At 34.8% G+C, this 14545-nt stretch overlaps 1 protein-coding gene and 1 long non-coding RNA gene across 10 annotated transcripts in view; one reads left to right on the forward strand and one right to left on the reverse strand.

Moving 5' to 3' along the window:
• The window catches only part of lrmda (leucine rich melanocyte differentiation associated), a 597893-nt gene that overhangs the window by 92728 nt on the left and 490620 nt on the right, over positions 1 to 14545 (reverse strand).
• On the forward strand, positions 6056 to 11942 carry LOC141375027 (uncharacterized). 5 transcript variants are annotated; one of them, XR_012388739.1, is made up of 7 exons: positions 6056 to 6104; positions 6590 to 6787; positions 7383 to 7416; positions 8782 to 8837; positions 8931 to 9078; positions 9190 to 9266; positions 10587 to 11942. It is a non-coding gene; the product is annotated as an uncharacterized lncRNA (long non-coding RNA). The 5 variants fall into 5 exon arrangements; XR_012388738.1 differs by having other exon boundaries at positions 6590 to 6774; XR_012388737.1 differs by lacking the exon at positions 6590 to 6787.

The raw sequence follows: 14545 nt of genomic DNA on the forward strand, positions 1-14545 counted from the left end.
TGGCCAGCCTTGCAACCAGACATGAACATTATTGAGCATGTCTGGGATAATATGACGGAGGAGGCATTGAAGATGAATCCAAAGATTCTTGAACTCTGGGAGTCCTGTAAGAACACTTTATTTGCCATACCAGATGACTTTTTTAATAAGTTATTTGAGTTATTGCAGAGATGTATGGATGCTGTCGTCCAAGCTCATGGGAGTCATACATAACATTAATTCTTTTTCCATTGCACCATGACTTTATATTCTATTATCTAGAGGCCTTTGCCTCTCATATAAGCCACTTCTGATACCAAATGATCAACTAGAAGTAAAGTTTTTATTTGTTGTTCCTAAAACTTGGATAAGTCACAAAACTTTAGTCAGGTAGTGTGGCATGCGATCTTGTAAGATGATGCTGTGCATGCAGACTATTTCAAGTTCACTAAATGGATGTAGCTGTTAAAAAGCTACTTCGCTACTTGCTGGAAACAGTAGCTAGTAACTAGAGAAGATACATTATAAAATAAGAGCTACTGTTAAGCTACTGAAAAAAATGTAGCTAAGCTAGTAGCTATTCTCCAAAACTGGTTTTATGTTTGTATAAGTCTTTTTGTGCTCATAGATGCAATGCTCAGCATAGAGTACACCCCATTTTGAAAATACATATTTTTATCCATTTCTCAGTGAATATAGGCAATGTACTTTGATGAATTTAAACAAAACAGATTTATTAAACAAATATATTTATTAATAGTCACTAAACATATTTAGAAATTGAAAAATAAAATTAGGCTCAAACAAAATATTGCAAAAAAAAAAAAAAATCAAATAAATTACAACAAAATTACCAACACAATTTTCAACCTTTTTTTTTTTGCTTCTCTTGATTTTTCTTTTTTTTTTTAAATTTGCATTCAATATTTTTCTTTAACATAAATTTGGGTGTAATAGTTTTTGGACCGCTATTGTAAATTATTTTGTTAGATAAGCTCAAGATTTGGCTTCAGCACTAACTAATCTAATGTATATGCACAAATATAATATTGTATAGCTTTCTATGTGAAAAAATGACTTGTGAGGGGTGTACTTATATATGCTGAGCACCTTATGAGCATCAAACATAGATAAGACATAATGAGCACCTGATAGGTACAAAAAATGTCAATATGGCGTTTCGACAGTGACATTATTTAACATTGTGGCTGAATTATCTGCAGTCATTACTCTCCTGAATGTTGATAGCATTTGTGATGCATACTATTCTGTTAATACATTAATGTGTGTAATAATTATCATAAATAATAATTATCATAAAGGAATGGTTATTCAATGAAAATTATATCTCACAATCGACAAACTGATCTTTTCTTGGAGTGAGGTAAATAAAAAGCCAGCTATTGTCATTATGACATAAATACAGTTATCATACCCGAACAGGTCTGAGTTAATAGCCAAAAAAAAAAATCACAATTATTTACGGCATGCTCATGATTGTCACAGCAGAAGGATTTTCAAGTACACCAAGTATGAATTGCATTTGGGAAAATGTTTATCATCATTTGTGTCGAGGCTTAGACAGACATCTTTCATAACACGTTTTCATCTATCACTGATGATTTATAAGCCCAAAAAAAAACACATGATACATAATTAAAATAGAATAAATGGAAGCTGTCACAGAATTAATTGCTATCATTTGTAAATTGATTGTATATTGAATCGCACTAACAAAAGCAAACCCTGCCAAAAAAAAAGACCTCGCTATGAATAATAATGAATAATAAATAGTTCCAGCATGTATCTACCGCGGTTCTGAATTATAACTCTTCGCTGTGTTTTTCTCTTCCTGCGAGCAGCATTTGTCTTCATAAACTTTTCCATTGGCCCGTCACATGATCATTATAATGCAATCAGAGCTCATTGTGCACAGATCAGTTTCGCCATCAGAAAGACAAGTTGCTCAACATCTGCCAGGACTCGGTGTCTCAGCATCTGAGGTTGAGGAACCCCCTGACATGAACACAGCAATCCATATCATCCTAAGCAAGAGAAGGGAAATTCGAGGACCCCGCATCGATCCTATCATAAAAAATATCCAAACCATATGGCTTGCCTCTTCCCTCATAAATTACAATGATAAAGTCCTGGGGTTCGAGACTGTGAAAGCCACGCTAACCTGCTCTAAACTCTTGGCAGGACTAAAAGCACACAGGAAATACTATCCTGCATCTCAGATGTCCTAAACGCAAGTCACAAATCACGTACAAATATGAATAATGCTTCGACTGCATTAGCAATCACTTTTAAAGCTGATTAGAACGCAGGCATGGGGTATCCATTTGTATGATATATTTGCTGTCAGTCTCTTGAGATGGTCCAGCATGACTGGGAAGCAGACCAAAGGCTGAAATCCCGCAAGTATGTTATTGCGAGTGGGCTGGGCAGGCTGGCTTCAACTCATGTCCGTGTCCATCATGCTGACACATCCTCCGTCATGAGGTATCAATTAACACTTGCTGGTGTTTCTTTTGTGTCTCTGTATTAATAGATCATCCAGGAGGGGCCGCTTAATCACAGCTGCTGTAATTTCATGAAGCAAAGCAGTACTGATTAAAGACTCTAAAGTGATGACATGGTGGCTTTAGCGGTGAATAAACTGCTGCTGGTGAGCTAATGTTAAAGGATTGGGTCACACATATCATGTATTTTAGACACAGAAATCAGAGGGCCTAAAGTATTAAACTATAACTTGAAATTATGTAAATATTAACAATAAAAAAAGCTAAACTGATCAGTATACCACTACTATTACAAAACGTTCTTCTTAAACTTCATATATATTGTCACAAGTGGGACACTAAGGCACTATTTAATCTTCTGAGACTAACTTCCTAGAGCTTTCAAGCTATGACCACCAAACTCAGTCCAGACCTCCAAACTATTCTGACTCGGGTTGCTATATCTTTTCTCAATGATCCAACATTCGGTTTTCCAAAAAAAACTGTCCCTGGACTGTCAAAATAATCCTTTAGACTTAACATTGGACCAAACCTTGTGACCTCATAACTCTGCATCATACTGTCACACAGACTTCTAGTCCATTTCACTCAGACTATAAAACTGCCAATCACTGATGACCTTTTAACTTTTTAGCCACACCCTAGCAAACACTTTTAGGAACCTAGAGACTGTTGCATAAACTTCCATTGCAAAAAACTGTCATTGACTTAACATTGGATTAAACTTTGTGACCTCATAACTCTGCATCAGACCGCCATACAGACTTATGGCTGAGCTCATTTAACTCAGACTACAAAACTGCCAATAACTGATGACATTTTAACTTTCTAGCCACACCCTAATTAGCAGATACTGCACCCTAGCAACTTCCCCATAGACTATATGCCCATCCAGCTCTGGGGAACACACATACACTCCCATGCACACACATACACTGAGGACAATTTTACTTGTGGACTTGTGGAGAAACCAGAGCACCCGGAGGGTACCCGAGTGAACGCGGGGAGAACATGCAAACTCCACACAGAAATGCCAACTGACCCAGCCGAGGCTCGAACCAGCAACCTTCTTGCTGTGAGGCAACAGTACTACCTACTGCGCCACTAAGACCACATTTACAATATGTGAATGTGTGATTCAGATTTATCTTCTTCTTGTGGCACATATCAAATATTACTTGTGAACATGTGAGCAGGAACAAGCACATTGATAATATTCTCATATCAGTTTCAAACCTCATTCATGAGTGGATATAAACCTCATGAATCAGACACAAGCAGTCCTTTCTGAAATGTAAGCGGACCGATAGGATATTCATGCCAACATTAGTTGTACATCACTGAAATAGCATTGCCAGTGTATGACGTCAATTCAAGCTGTACACTGAGTCTGAGGACACAATTAGAGCTGCATGATAAATCAAAATGAAATTCAAACCCCTATGGCTGTTGCTGAATAAAGAGACAATTTAAATGCTTTCATTGATTTAGCACGACTAAAAAACACAAGACCACAGCAACAAATTGTTTATCTGAGTTCTTACAGTTTTACTCATAAGAAAATGTATCATAATGAAGCACTGTTCACATGCTTTCAGATGTAGCAGCATTTAAAACAAAGAAAAGCTATGCATTTACTTTCATAACATAATGATTATCTTCCATTTCATTATCTTGTCTGTGTTATTAAATTGTCTGTGATTTATTGGCATGGCTTGTAAATGAACTACAACTCTGTGTGAATCACATGAAATGTTACTACTGATGACAGAACAGGATTTACTGACAAAATGCACATGAACTAGTTGTACAGCCCTAGTCCAGTTAGTTGGAGTTAGCTCTTAATTCAAGTTAAAGTTTTCAATTGGTTACAAATGTATAAAACACAAACAAACAAGACCATCTGGTGAAATGTGTAATTTGAGAGCCTCTTTGAAAAACGGTAATCGATCATTTATTTTGTTAACATTCATCCTATTGTTGTTATTCGTTTAGAATTCGTTTAGTTGCTTTATTTGATGGTTCCTACTTGGGGAGCTATGTGCAGATTTCAGACATTAGTTATCAGATTTATTAACAATTTACTGGAATATATTTAAAAATTACACATATAGTTTACTATTTTAATGTGCCGTTTAAACCCGCTTAGAAGAAAAAAAGACAACTGAAAAATCGTATGAGTAGTTATTTCTAGCCTTTGCAGTAAATGTTAGTAAACCATCTGAAAGCATGTGAAAATCCCACAATCAATAACATTTTTCATTACTAAACATTTTATTTTAAGTAAAATTGTAATAAAATCTCAGATAGATCATATATTGTCGTAGTCTTGGTCTTAGTCATGCTGAATCAATGAGAGAGTTAAATCTTTTTTTAATTCAGTAATAGCTATGAGGATTTAAATTTTATTTTGATGTATCATGCAGCCCTAATTGTGCAGAATAGAACTGAAAAACTATTTGTTAATAACATAAATTAGGCATGTATCAAGGGTTGTCACTTTCTTCTGCATGTTGTAAGAAGTCACAGAAAAAGAGGCATGTTTTCTTGATTCAGTGTTGACAGATCATATTAGAAAATAACTTACTACAACTAAAATACCTCAAAACAAACAAACAAACAAACAAACAAACAAACAAACAAACAAACAAACACAAATAAATAAATAAATAAATAAATAAATAAATAAATAAATAAATAAATAAATAAATAAATAAATAAATAAATAAATAAATAAATAAATAAACGGGTTTCTTTAAAAATGCTCAGTAAATCTCCCTTCCAAACATATATGAATCAGGAGTCCACTATCAGTTTGGTCACGGTAAAATTGCTGTGTTGTTGTAACTACGGATGCAACAATTAACCGAATTCACTATTAACCATGCTTTAATATATCACGGTTAATTAATCGTAAAGGTTTTTTAACACTGTGTTTTTGCATGGAACAAAACTGCTGCAATTAAAAGTTATGCCAACTGTGCGCTAGTTTAAAGTTCCAACCTTGTACACAGAGGCTAATACGCACACTGAATTAACTATGGTTGAGGCCATTAACTAAGGGCGTACTCACACTATATAGTTGCCTTGAACCAGGCCGAAGCACACTTGTCCCCCCTCCCGTCCCCCCTGATGGCCCGCACTCACATTACATTCAGGCCTGGGCACGCTTACGTCATCAATGATGTGCTGTTCAGTAAGAAGCGCTGTCGCTTAGCACAGTGGAGATTTCTTTAGTTAAATCTTGTACTAGTTGCATCTTTAATAATCTACGACAGTTTGTGTTCATTGAACAGTAAGAATGCACTGTAAATGCGAATAGTATTCCTTACTATCAAAATTCTAGTGTGTTTACTTAATTTTAAGCTAATTGTTGAGTTTACTAGAAATGCATTAGTGTTGCTGACATAGTAAGGTATAAAGTTCCCATAACTAATGTAATTTGAGTAAAATTGCTTATAAGGGCTAAGCCATGCTGTTACGCATGCGTACTGGGTGGTGATTTCCCATCCCCCATCCCGAGTCACAACCAACCGCCACCCAGCACCGCCATTGAAGGACAGGATTTCATATTGAGAAGATGTACTGCTGTAAATCAAGGTAAACTTTTCGTTTTAATTACTACTTTGATTTTATTTGTATAGTATCAGTAATCTGTTTATTTCCTGCACTTTGTGAAATTGTTTGCTGTTTTGTGAACTAATTAATAGCCCATGATGTTGTGACTAAACGTTTTGACCACTGCACGTTATTTGCAATACTGTCTACTTTACTAGATAAGCTATTTTTAGCTGCTTAGTCCTTTTTAATAACTATTAATAATTTGTAAAGTTAGTAGTAATTTGTAAAGTGGGCGTTATGCTCTAAAAGAGCGGGCCGCGCCATTTTAAATGATGCACTGAGAGAGCAAGAGCGCGCGCAATGATCCGTTCAAATAGATGTAAAGTTAACACATAGCTGTAGGTCTACATTTTTAAAAAAGAAAACGAAACCTATTTATCCGCATTACAAATACAGTAACGTTAGTTATCGCTGAACTTTAGTGGCGCTTGTTGTGACGAAAATATGCGTGTTTTTTTTTTAAGATTTACTTTTATGAGATCACCTGCAGGAAGCAGGTGAGGAGATCAGCTGTGATTCGGTCCGGCGTCAGCGAGCGGCTCATGACCAGACCAGTCGTTTTTTTCTCCATGATCGCCGGGGCAGCAGCAGTTTTAACCCGCCGAGGCTTTTAGAACATTATAAAGCAGTTTCAGCTCAAAATGGACCCGTGAGTGTCGTAGGTAATTTAGGATTTCGATGCGATTACGATTTGTGTCACTGTATGAGGCAGATACATATTTACACATGATGCTAAAGTGTGCTTATGCTAACAATTCCTATGAAACTTAAAGTTAAACTTATGAAAATGCGAGAGATATTTAATTAACTCATTTATTTGTTTTATATGCTATTTGTCTTTTCTTTATGCCGTTTTGAAGGTTTATTCCAGTGTTGCCGTTACGTTATTGAGTGTTTTGTTTTGCTGTAATGACAAATAAATCTGACCAGACGCGACTGAATATGTGTGATGGATAACGTTAATGATGAAGTGGTATAACTCGTACAACCAAGCACAGAAACATCCCTTTGTTTGCTCAATATCACACAAAGGCATCAACAAGCCTTTGTTATAAGCAAACTTTCTGTAAAGAAACAGGCTTTGCCAAACCTGTTAGTTTGCATTTTTAAAGAAGGTTTCACTAATTTTTAACAATTTAGGGCAAATAAATTTGAACAATTACAAGGTTGTTTAAAATGTAGCACACCATTAGAGTATTGTGAGTGGCATATTTGGTTTGTAATATCATTATACCCTTTATTTATTTTTTATTTCAGACTACCAGTTTGTGAGCTGATATGCAGTGGAAATGTAAGTTTTGCACTTACACATCAAAGAAAACTTTTTGAACAATACCGCACAAGCCATAGAACATATTCATGAATTGTTCTATTAACGTTACCTTGTCTCCATACTGAGTGTCAGGGTAATTTTAAATCGTTTAATGCATTAAAAGTACATTTAACAAAATTCTCAGCAAAGAACTGCATGATCAAGAATAGTCCGAATATTTTGTCCATTTGAATAATCATCTGAGGACTAGTTAGAAATAGGGTTGTTGTGTTGTGATACCATTAATTTATGTTACAATACTATACCAGCTGAAGTATGGTGATACCAAGTAGTATTGCAATACTGTAATTCATAACTTAAATCCATGAAATAAAGAAAAATGTCAGAAATAATATATTGTATATGTTATTATAGGCCTACTTGAATTTAAATAATTCCCTTATTGTTGAAAAAAGTATTTGCACATCTCTTCACCTAAAATGTATTCATTCCAGCAAAAAAAAATACATTAAAATAAAGATACATAAAGAAAAAAGCATTTTTCCAACAAACCTAGGCTATATGAAGTGGTCAAAAATTGTTTCCTGTTGCTATTTTGGGTTTTTCATCTATCATTCTTTTTTCACACTTATTATCGGATAAGAATCCAAAGTAATTCAAAATTTCACTTTATGAGTCATTCTTTTTAATAGATTGTCACGGTTGTTGTAGCTATTATATCATATTGACAGGAACAGAAATAAACGAATTCCGATTCAAAATGAACCATCACAAAATATGCAATAGGCTACTATAAAAGGCGCAAATTCTACAGTTTTACAACCTTAGAAGGCTCCATAGACTATTAAAATACAATGATCTATTGTTGCTGAATCGTGTAAGTATTTTAGTGACTTTTTCACATGCAGCATTATGTATTGTAGGCAGACTGTTAATGACAATACTACCGTTTACAAACTACAGTGGCACCGCCAGTATCTTGGAGCCATAGTATCACGATACTACCATAGTACCGGTAAACCGTGCAACCCTAGTCAGAAAGTTCAGTGTCCTTTTAAAGACATCAATTGAGACAAATATTTATTCCACTTTTAATGCGCATAAAAGTAAGGCACACCAGCAACAATGCTATGATTATATTTAATCGGGGGTTGTGTTTATTACTGTTTGGTGACAAGTATAGCTCATGCTTTTGATGACAGGCGCCGGGAGTATTTGGCAGCTTTTATTATTCAAGAACATTTAACTATGTCATGTTAAAGTGTAACATCTGTTGCTAAATGGCATTGCATTGTATCATTGCATGTGTTTCTGATTTCTGTTTTTTGTTTTAGAATTTCGCTTAGCCATGTCAATAACACTTTACGTTTTTGTGCACAACAGTGACATCCAGAAGGAAGTCATAGAGGAAACACCAGCTGATGCAAGTGCTGCAGAAGGTTTGTTTTCTTTTCAAAACTTTGTGTGATTTTGTGAATTTGTGTTTTTGAATGTTATTAATGACTAATAATGTTTTGATTGGATCTTTGCAGAATTCAATCGAATATCAGGAAGAAATGTGAGATCCAAGTTCTACGCTGCATTGGACACACACTGCTCGTTTGATTGAAATAAAAAAAAAAAAACAGGAGAAAATTGCAGAAGAAAACTAGAAGAAATTTTCAACATGTTAATTCAAAGGTATTTTTGTGACATCATCTTTGAATCATAATTTGCATTTGATTGCAATAAATTGCATTTGATGTTTTCATTGGGCTATAATGCATGTCTACCTGTCTTTACTTTTTCAAGGTCATCTGGCAGCAGTTCTCCGGGGTCTTTCAGTCCTTTAGAGGGATGAGTCTAAAGAAATTTTCAGGATGTGTTTTGTAAGTAGTATTATTGTTTCTGCTTTCTTAGACTGGAAATGAAGCAGTCATTCCAGTTTACTTCACTTATTAATAAAAATTTTCAATTTTATAAAAATAAAACAAATGCATTTAATGTAAGTATTTGAAAGTAAGAGGGATGTTATATTATGGTCTTTGGAGCAAGAGCATTGCTATGTTGCAAATACAGCAGCTTGTGCCGTCACAGGGTCAGTTAGCTTCATAGGCCAGTGAAGTAATGAATGCATTTCTTTAATTTTTAAACACACTTGTTTTGAAAAGGAGGAAGATTAGCTTGAAAAAAAAATCTTAATAAGTGTAATACCTATGTAATATGTTGAGAGAAATATAATTTCAGTTGAAAGAACCTGCTGGATTAAGATGTAAAAAGATTGTGTTAAAAGCCACAAAGTCAAAGGTGCTCCGTATTATAACCAACCCTGTGAAGTCACCTGCTGTGGGATTGTAGATGGCTGCACCCTTGTTCTAAAAGCCATACTAAAGCATCAATTTTCTTATTAAAAAATAGTTATTAATACATTTTTAAAAAGTGTGCTAAATAATGCAAACTTGACTCACTGCTTTAATCTAGCAAAACCAAATGCATTCATGAATCGGTTCCCAATTTATTAAGTTTTCCCTACAAAATATTTATACTGATTATGTAGCACCAATTGGTCTCTCACACATTTGCATTTAATTTCTTGAAAATGTTTTAAAAGTACTTTTACTGCAGTTTGTTTTATTACATTACAGTGTTTCTTTAATTAAAAAAATTATTGTTCCTTTAGAATAGTATCATGTTCAAGTTACTGGAATTTAGTACCAATATCTGCTGCAATTTTAAGCAGCAAATTTCATGCTAACATTTTAAGCACTTTTGAGCACATTTTTAAACAGCACTGTTTTGCCATTCTGTTCACATGCTTAACAGAAATGACACTCAACAATGCTCAAATGTTAGCAGGAAATGGATGTTTTTAAAATTACTATATGGATTGGTAATAAATTCCACTATCATGACAAGCCTAGTAGAAGCAGTACAGGCAAATCCATCGTGTTGGTCTACATTGAAGCAGGAGCACCATAGCAAGTCCTTCTTATAAGAAGCATTTGAATGTAAAATGTACTATAAACACAAATAGTCATGCTAATAAGCAACTAGTTAATAGGGTAATTGGTTCCTACTAAAGTGTTACTAAATTAAGCACAAGGAATTGTATTTTTTTCACCTCTGCTTTTGGTCTCCTGGCCACTACAGGCTTTATTAGTGCCATTTAGAATATCAAACTTTACTTATTTTTCTTTCTCTATTCATAGGATGTAATTGTAGAGTCGGACTTCAGTGCAGAAGATGTTGGCCTGCTGACTGTCGTGTGTGAAGATGTCTAAAGAACCTCATTATGGATGCAATGTGGGCCTTTATACTGGAAGGAAAAGTGGTTATGGACTTTGCCACATGCAGTATGTCTCTTTTTTTGCTTTGATTTACACACTGAATTCGGACTACCCAAAGACTTTGAGCAATGCATTTGAATTTGTTCAACGTGTGTTGCTTTTGCTGGGAGGGAAGCGTAATGTGTTTTATTCGGCGAGTGCCTATACACTGCTGTGCTTTATGTTTAAAGGTTCAGGTATAATGGCATGTTTAATTACAAAGTGTTGCTTTTTAACATGTTGCTGTTTGCAGTGTTACATTTAGGACTGCAGCATTTTGGTGTTTAAAACACTTTTTTTTTTTTTACCAAAAAAGTGTATTGTGATTTATAGGGTTGTCAAAAGTATTGAGTTTGGTACCAATCGGTACTGAAATAAAAAAAAAAAAAGTCCATCCATTTCCCACTAACATTGCAAGAACTGATTGGCCATTGTGTTCACATGCTCAATAGATATGACTGATTGGCTTTGAAGGTCATTATTTTTACCACACTTCACCACTGTTCACCAGGTGCAAAGATACAAAGACACTGGATAACTTCAAAGCACTGTCGATCAGTCGATTCATCACCAGATAGCTTATATTTTAGCTTCTAAACAAATCAGCTATCGACATGGCTTTGAAACACTTCAGTGTCTGTGTAACTTTGTTTGGACTCAGTGAAAAATGGTAAACCTATGACAGTCACAGCCAATCACAGTCATTTCTGTTGAGCATGTGAACACAGTGGCCAATCAATGGTGTTTAAGAACGAGCTCAGTAGCACTCAAATGCTGGTGGAAAATGGATATTTTTAATATTTCAGTATTGATTGATACCAAACTCAATACTTTTGACCACACTAATGTGATATTTTCTGTAGGAAAATCTAAACTACACAGTCTAACAAATTAGCTTTAAAGCTTAATATCTGTTCCTCTGTGAGTGTCTATATGCTGCCATGTTTAAGGTGCTGGTGCAATGGCATGTTTAATTACACTAATTCAAGTATCTTTTTTTCCAAGTGTCAAGTATTTAAAGTTTTTTTGATAGATTTTCAAACCTTTTCGAAAACTTGTGTTTTAGGGTTGAACATGTTTATTATATTTTTTGTCTGTATTGCTGTTTACAGTATATTACAGCACTTTACAACAGGTTTTTACAAAACTGTATTGTGTACAAGTGTATTGTGATTCTAAAATATCACAAGTGTATTGTGAAATTCTGCTAATTTTGTCAAATAAAATGTTTACATTTAAGACCTGTATAATGTCATTACTTGTAGGTTGAACTACATATTTTATGTTCAGTTTAATTGAAGAAAATGAGGAAACCGATTGCACGTAGTTTCTTTAGTTGACATTACTTAAAATGGTGGATTAAAACAATGTTGAGACTACTAGCATTCAAGATGTTAACTGAACATGGTAGAACAGTATTAGTTAAATAGAGTTATTAAAGTAATCTTACTATAAAACCCTAAGTAAGATTACTAAATAATGACAAGTATGTTAACTAGAATTTTCTATTAAACTTACTTAATTTTTAACAGTTAGTTTACTTTATAAGTTTTAGTTTTCTTACTTCAAGGCAATAATTAAACTTAACTTAAGATTTCCTTGTAAGTTTATATTGCAAAAATAAGGCAATCGGTTTCCAAACTTTTTTTAAGTAAACTGAACATGTTAGAATTTACAGTGTGATTATTGAACACATAAGAAACAGTCCCTTAAAATTCACTCCTTGTCTTCAGTTCGGGCTCAAGTGAACCACGCTCTGGCACACCTCTTCCAACCGGACCAGGGCCGATCAAGTGTACCATGCCTGAGCCTGATTCAGAGCACTCAGACTTCTTAAACAATCCGGAAAATGGGCCTGAGCACGGTTCGGATAGCATAGTGTGAGTACGCCCTAAGGGCCCTTCTTTTAAGCACAAAAGTTCATTATTTCTTTTCTTGCGTGCATAGTGGGTGGGGCGCTCACACTTTCCTGGAACAGAATGCCACAAGCAATCCATGCGTCACGTCACGAGACTTTGTATGGAATATACACGTCTACTCCAAAGAAAAAAAAAAAATACTAAATAAAAATGTCAAACAAGTTCATAGTATAGTTCAAAGGTGCCTCTCAAACAGAGGTTCAGCAGCTTTTGACTACATTTGTTCTCTTTAAAAGGGTAATACTTATATGCTTAGATTTACATTAGACAAATACTACTTTTTTATGATTATATTATACATAATATGTAAAAATATTACTAATGTTTAAATGCCAACAATTCTAAAGAGAAATGGACAATTGTTTATTTTTATTATTTATTTTTTAATTATTTTGTGCTGTATTATTTGGTCACTGAGCAGGAATAAATACCACTCTAAAATATAAGGTGTTTCAATGTGATTTTCTAAACAAGTAATTTTTTAATTAATGAATGATAAATAATCGTGATAACCACGAAACCATGATTATTCCTGAGACTATAATCGTACAACCAAAATTTATAATCGTTGCATCCTTAGTTGTAACCTGACATTGGGTAAGATGTGGACAAAACCAACCTTTGGATTAAAGTGTAATTTAAATTAATTTGAAAAAAAAAAAACAACTTGGGTTTGTGAATATTTGAGCAAAATGTACTTTTGTCAAAATTTGCAGATACCAACCTAGTTCCTGGTATTACCAATTAACACAACATCCCCACAAAGATACTTTCCAAACACAAACAACATAATAACTTGTGGCACTATTTAAAGGCATTTGTCACTCCTCAAAGCACTGTGTATGTGTTTAAAGCATCTTCATTTCCAAATGATGTGTAAAACCAGCCAATCAAATTATATATTGCTACATGTCTTGGATAAAGTTTATAAAAGACTATTTTAATTCATAAACCAACAGCATGATTTTCTTTTCTTTGAGCATCCCGAGGTGCACAGCTACCATTTGATATGAACATGCCTTATTAACCTAAATCATTAAAAAGAAATGATTTCTTGCTTTCATATCCAAATGATTGCACTGAAGTACAAACAAATATGTTAAATGATATTAAAATAAACAACTGCACTTCGACAACGTCACGCCAAAACCCTTTCTCCATATTTCAGCTGTGCCTTCAATCCACTACATCAAACAGCAAAATATAGGAGGAAAAAAACAGACAGACAAAAGAAAAAAAAAAACAATGGTGTTGATGACACGTCCTCAAATCCAACACAAACAGAATTATTCAGTGAATGCAGTGCCACCTCGTATGGAGATAATGACACTGAAGACAGAGAAGTCATCTCAGAACAGTTCGGGATGCCAAGCCCGAGTTCAGCAGTTGAAACTGTCAGGGAAGTTAAGTCTGTCCTGGTGTTTTAATCTACCCTGCTCCGAGAAAAAAGAAAGAGAGGGGCGCGCTCCAGACTCGTGATAAACAGGACTCATGGACTGCCTCATGGAAGAATCCGATCCCATCTCTGTGTTCTTTTCTCTCTTGCTCTGATAGACGGTGAAGAATGGCTGGAGCGGTCTGGCTCTTCCTCTGTCTTCCACCATTAATCTCCATCTCCAGACTAATGGATATTCATGCTCCTGTGCCAAAGCAGTCCTGGGAGGCCCACCACAACCTCTTGAGAGAAATCATATCATATCATCTCTCTCCGACAAAAGAAACAAAAGCAGTCCTCACAAAGAGAGGCCCGAAATCAGCCCCTGGCAGCCCCTATACAAACCTACAGCCCTGTAGGAGTCAACTTAAGGCAAGTGGTCTCCCACAGATGGATTGAAAGCCATTACGAGTAATTAATCAGGTCTGTGGAAGAGCAAGGATATCTAAAGCAGATGTATGGGAGTCACATCAAATGACTAATATGAA

The sequence above is a fragment of the Danio rerio genome, chromosome 13, assembly GCF_049306965.1.
Source record: "Danio rerio strain Tuebingen ecotype United States chromosome 13, GRCz12tu, whole genome shotgun sequence".
Lineage (NCBI taxonomy): Eukaryota > Metazoa > Chordata > Actinopteri > Cypriniformes > Danionidae > Danio > Danio rerio.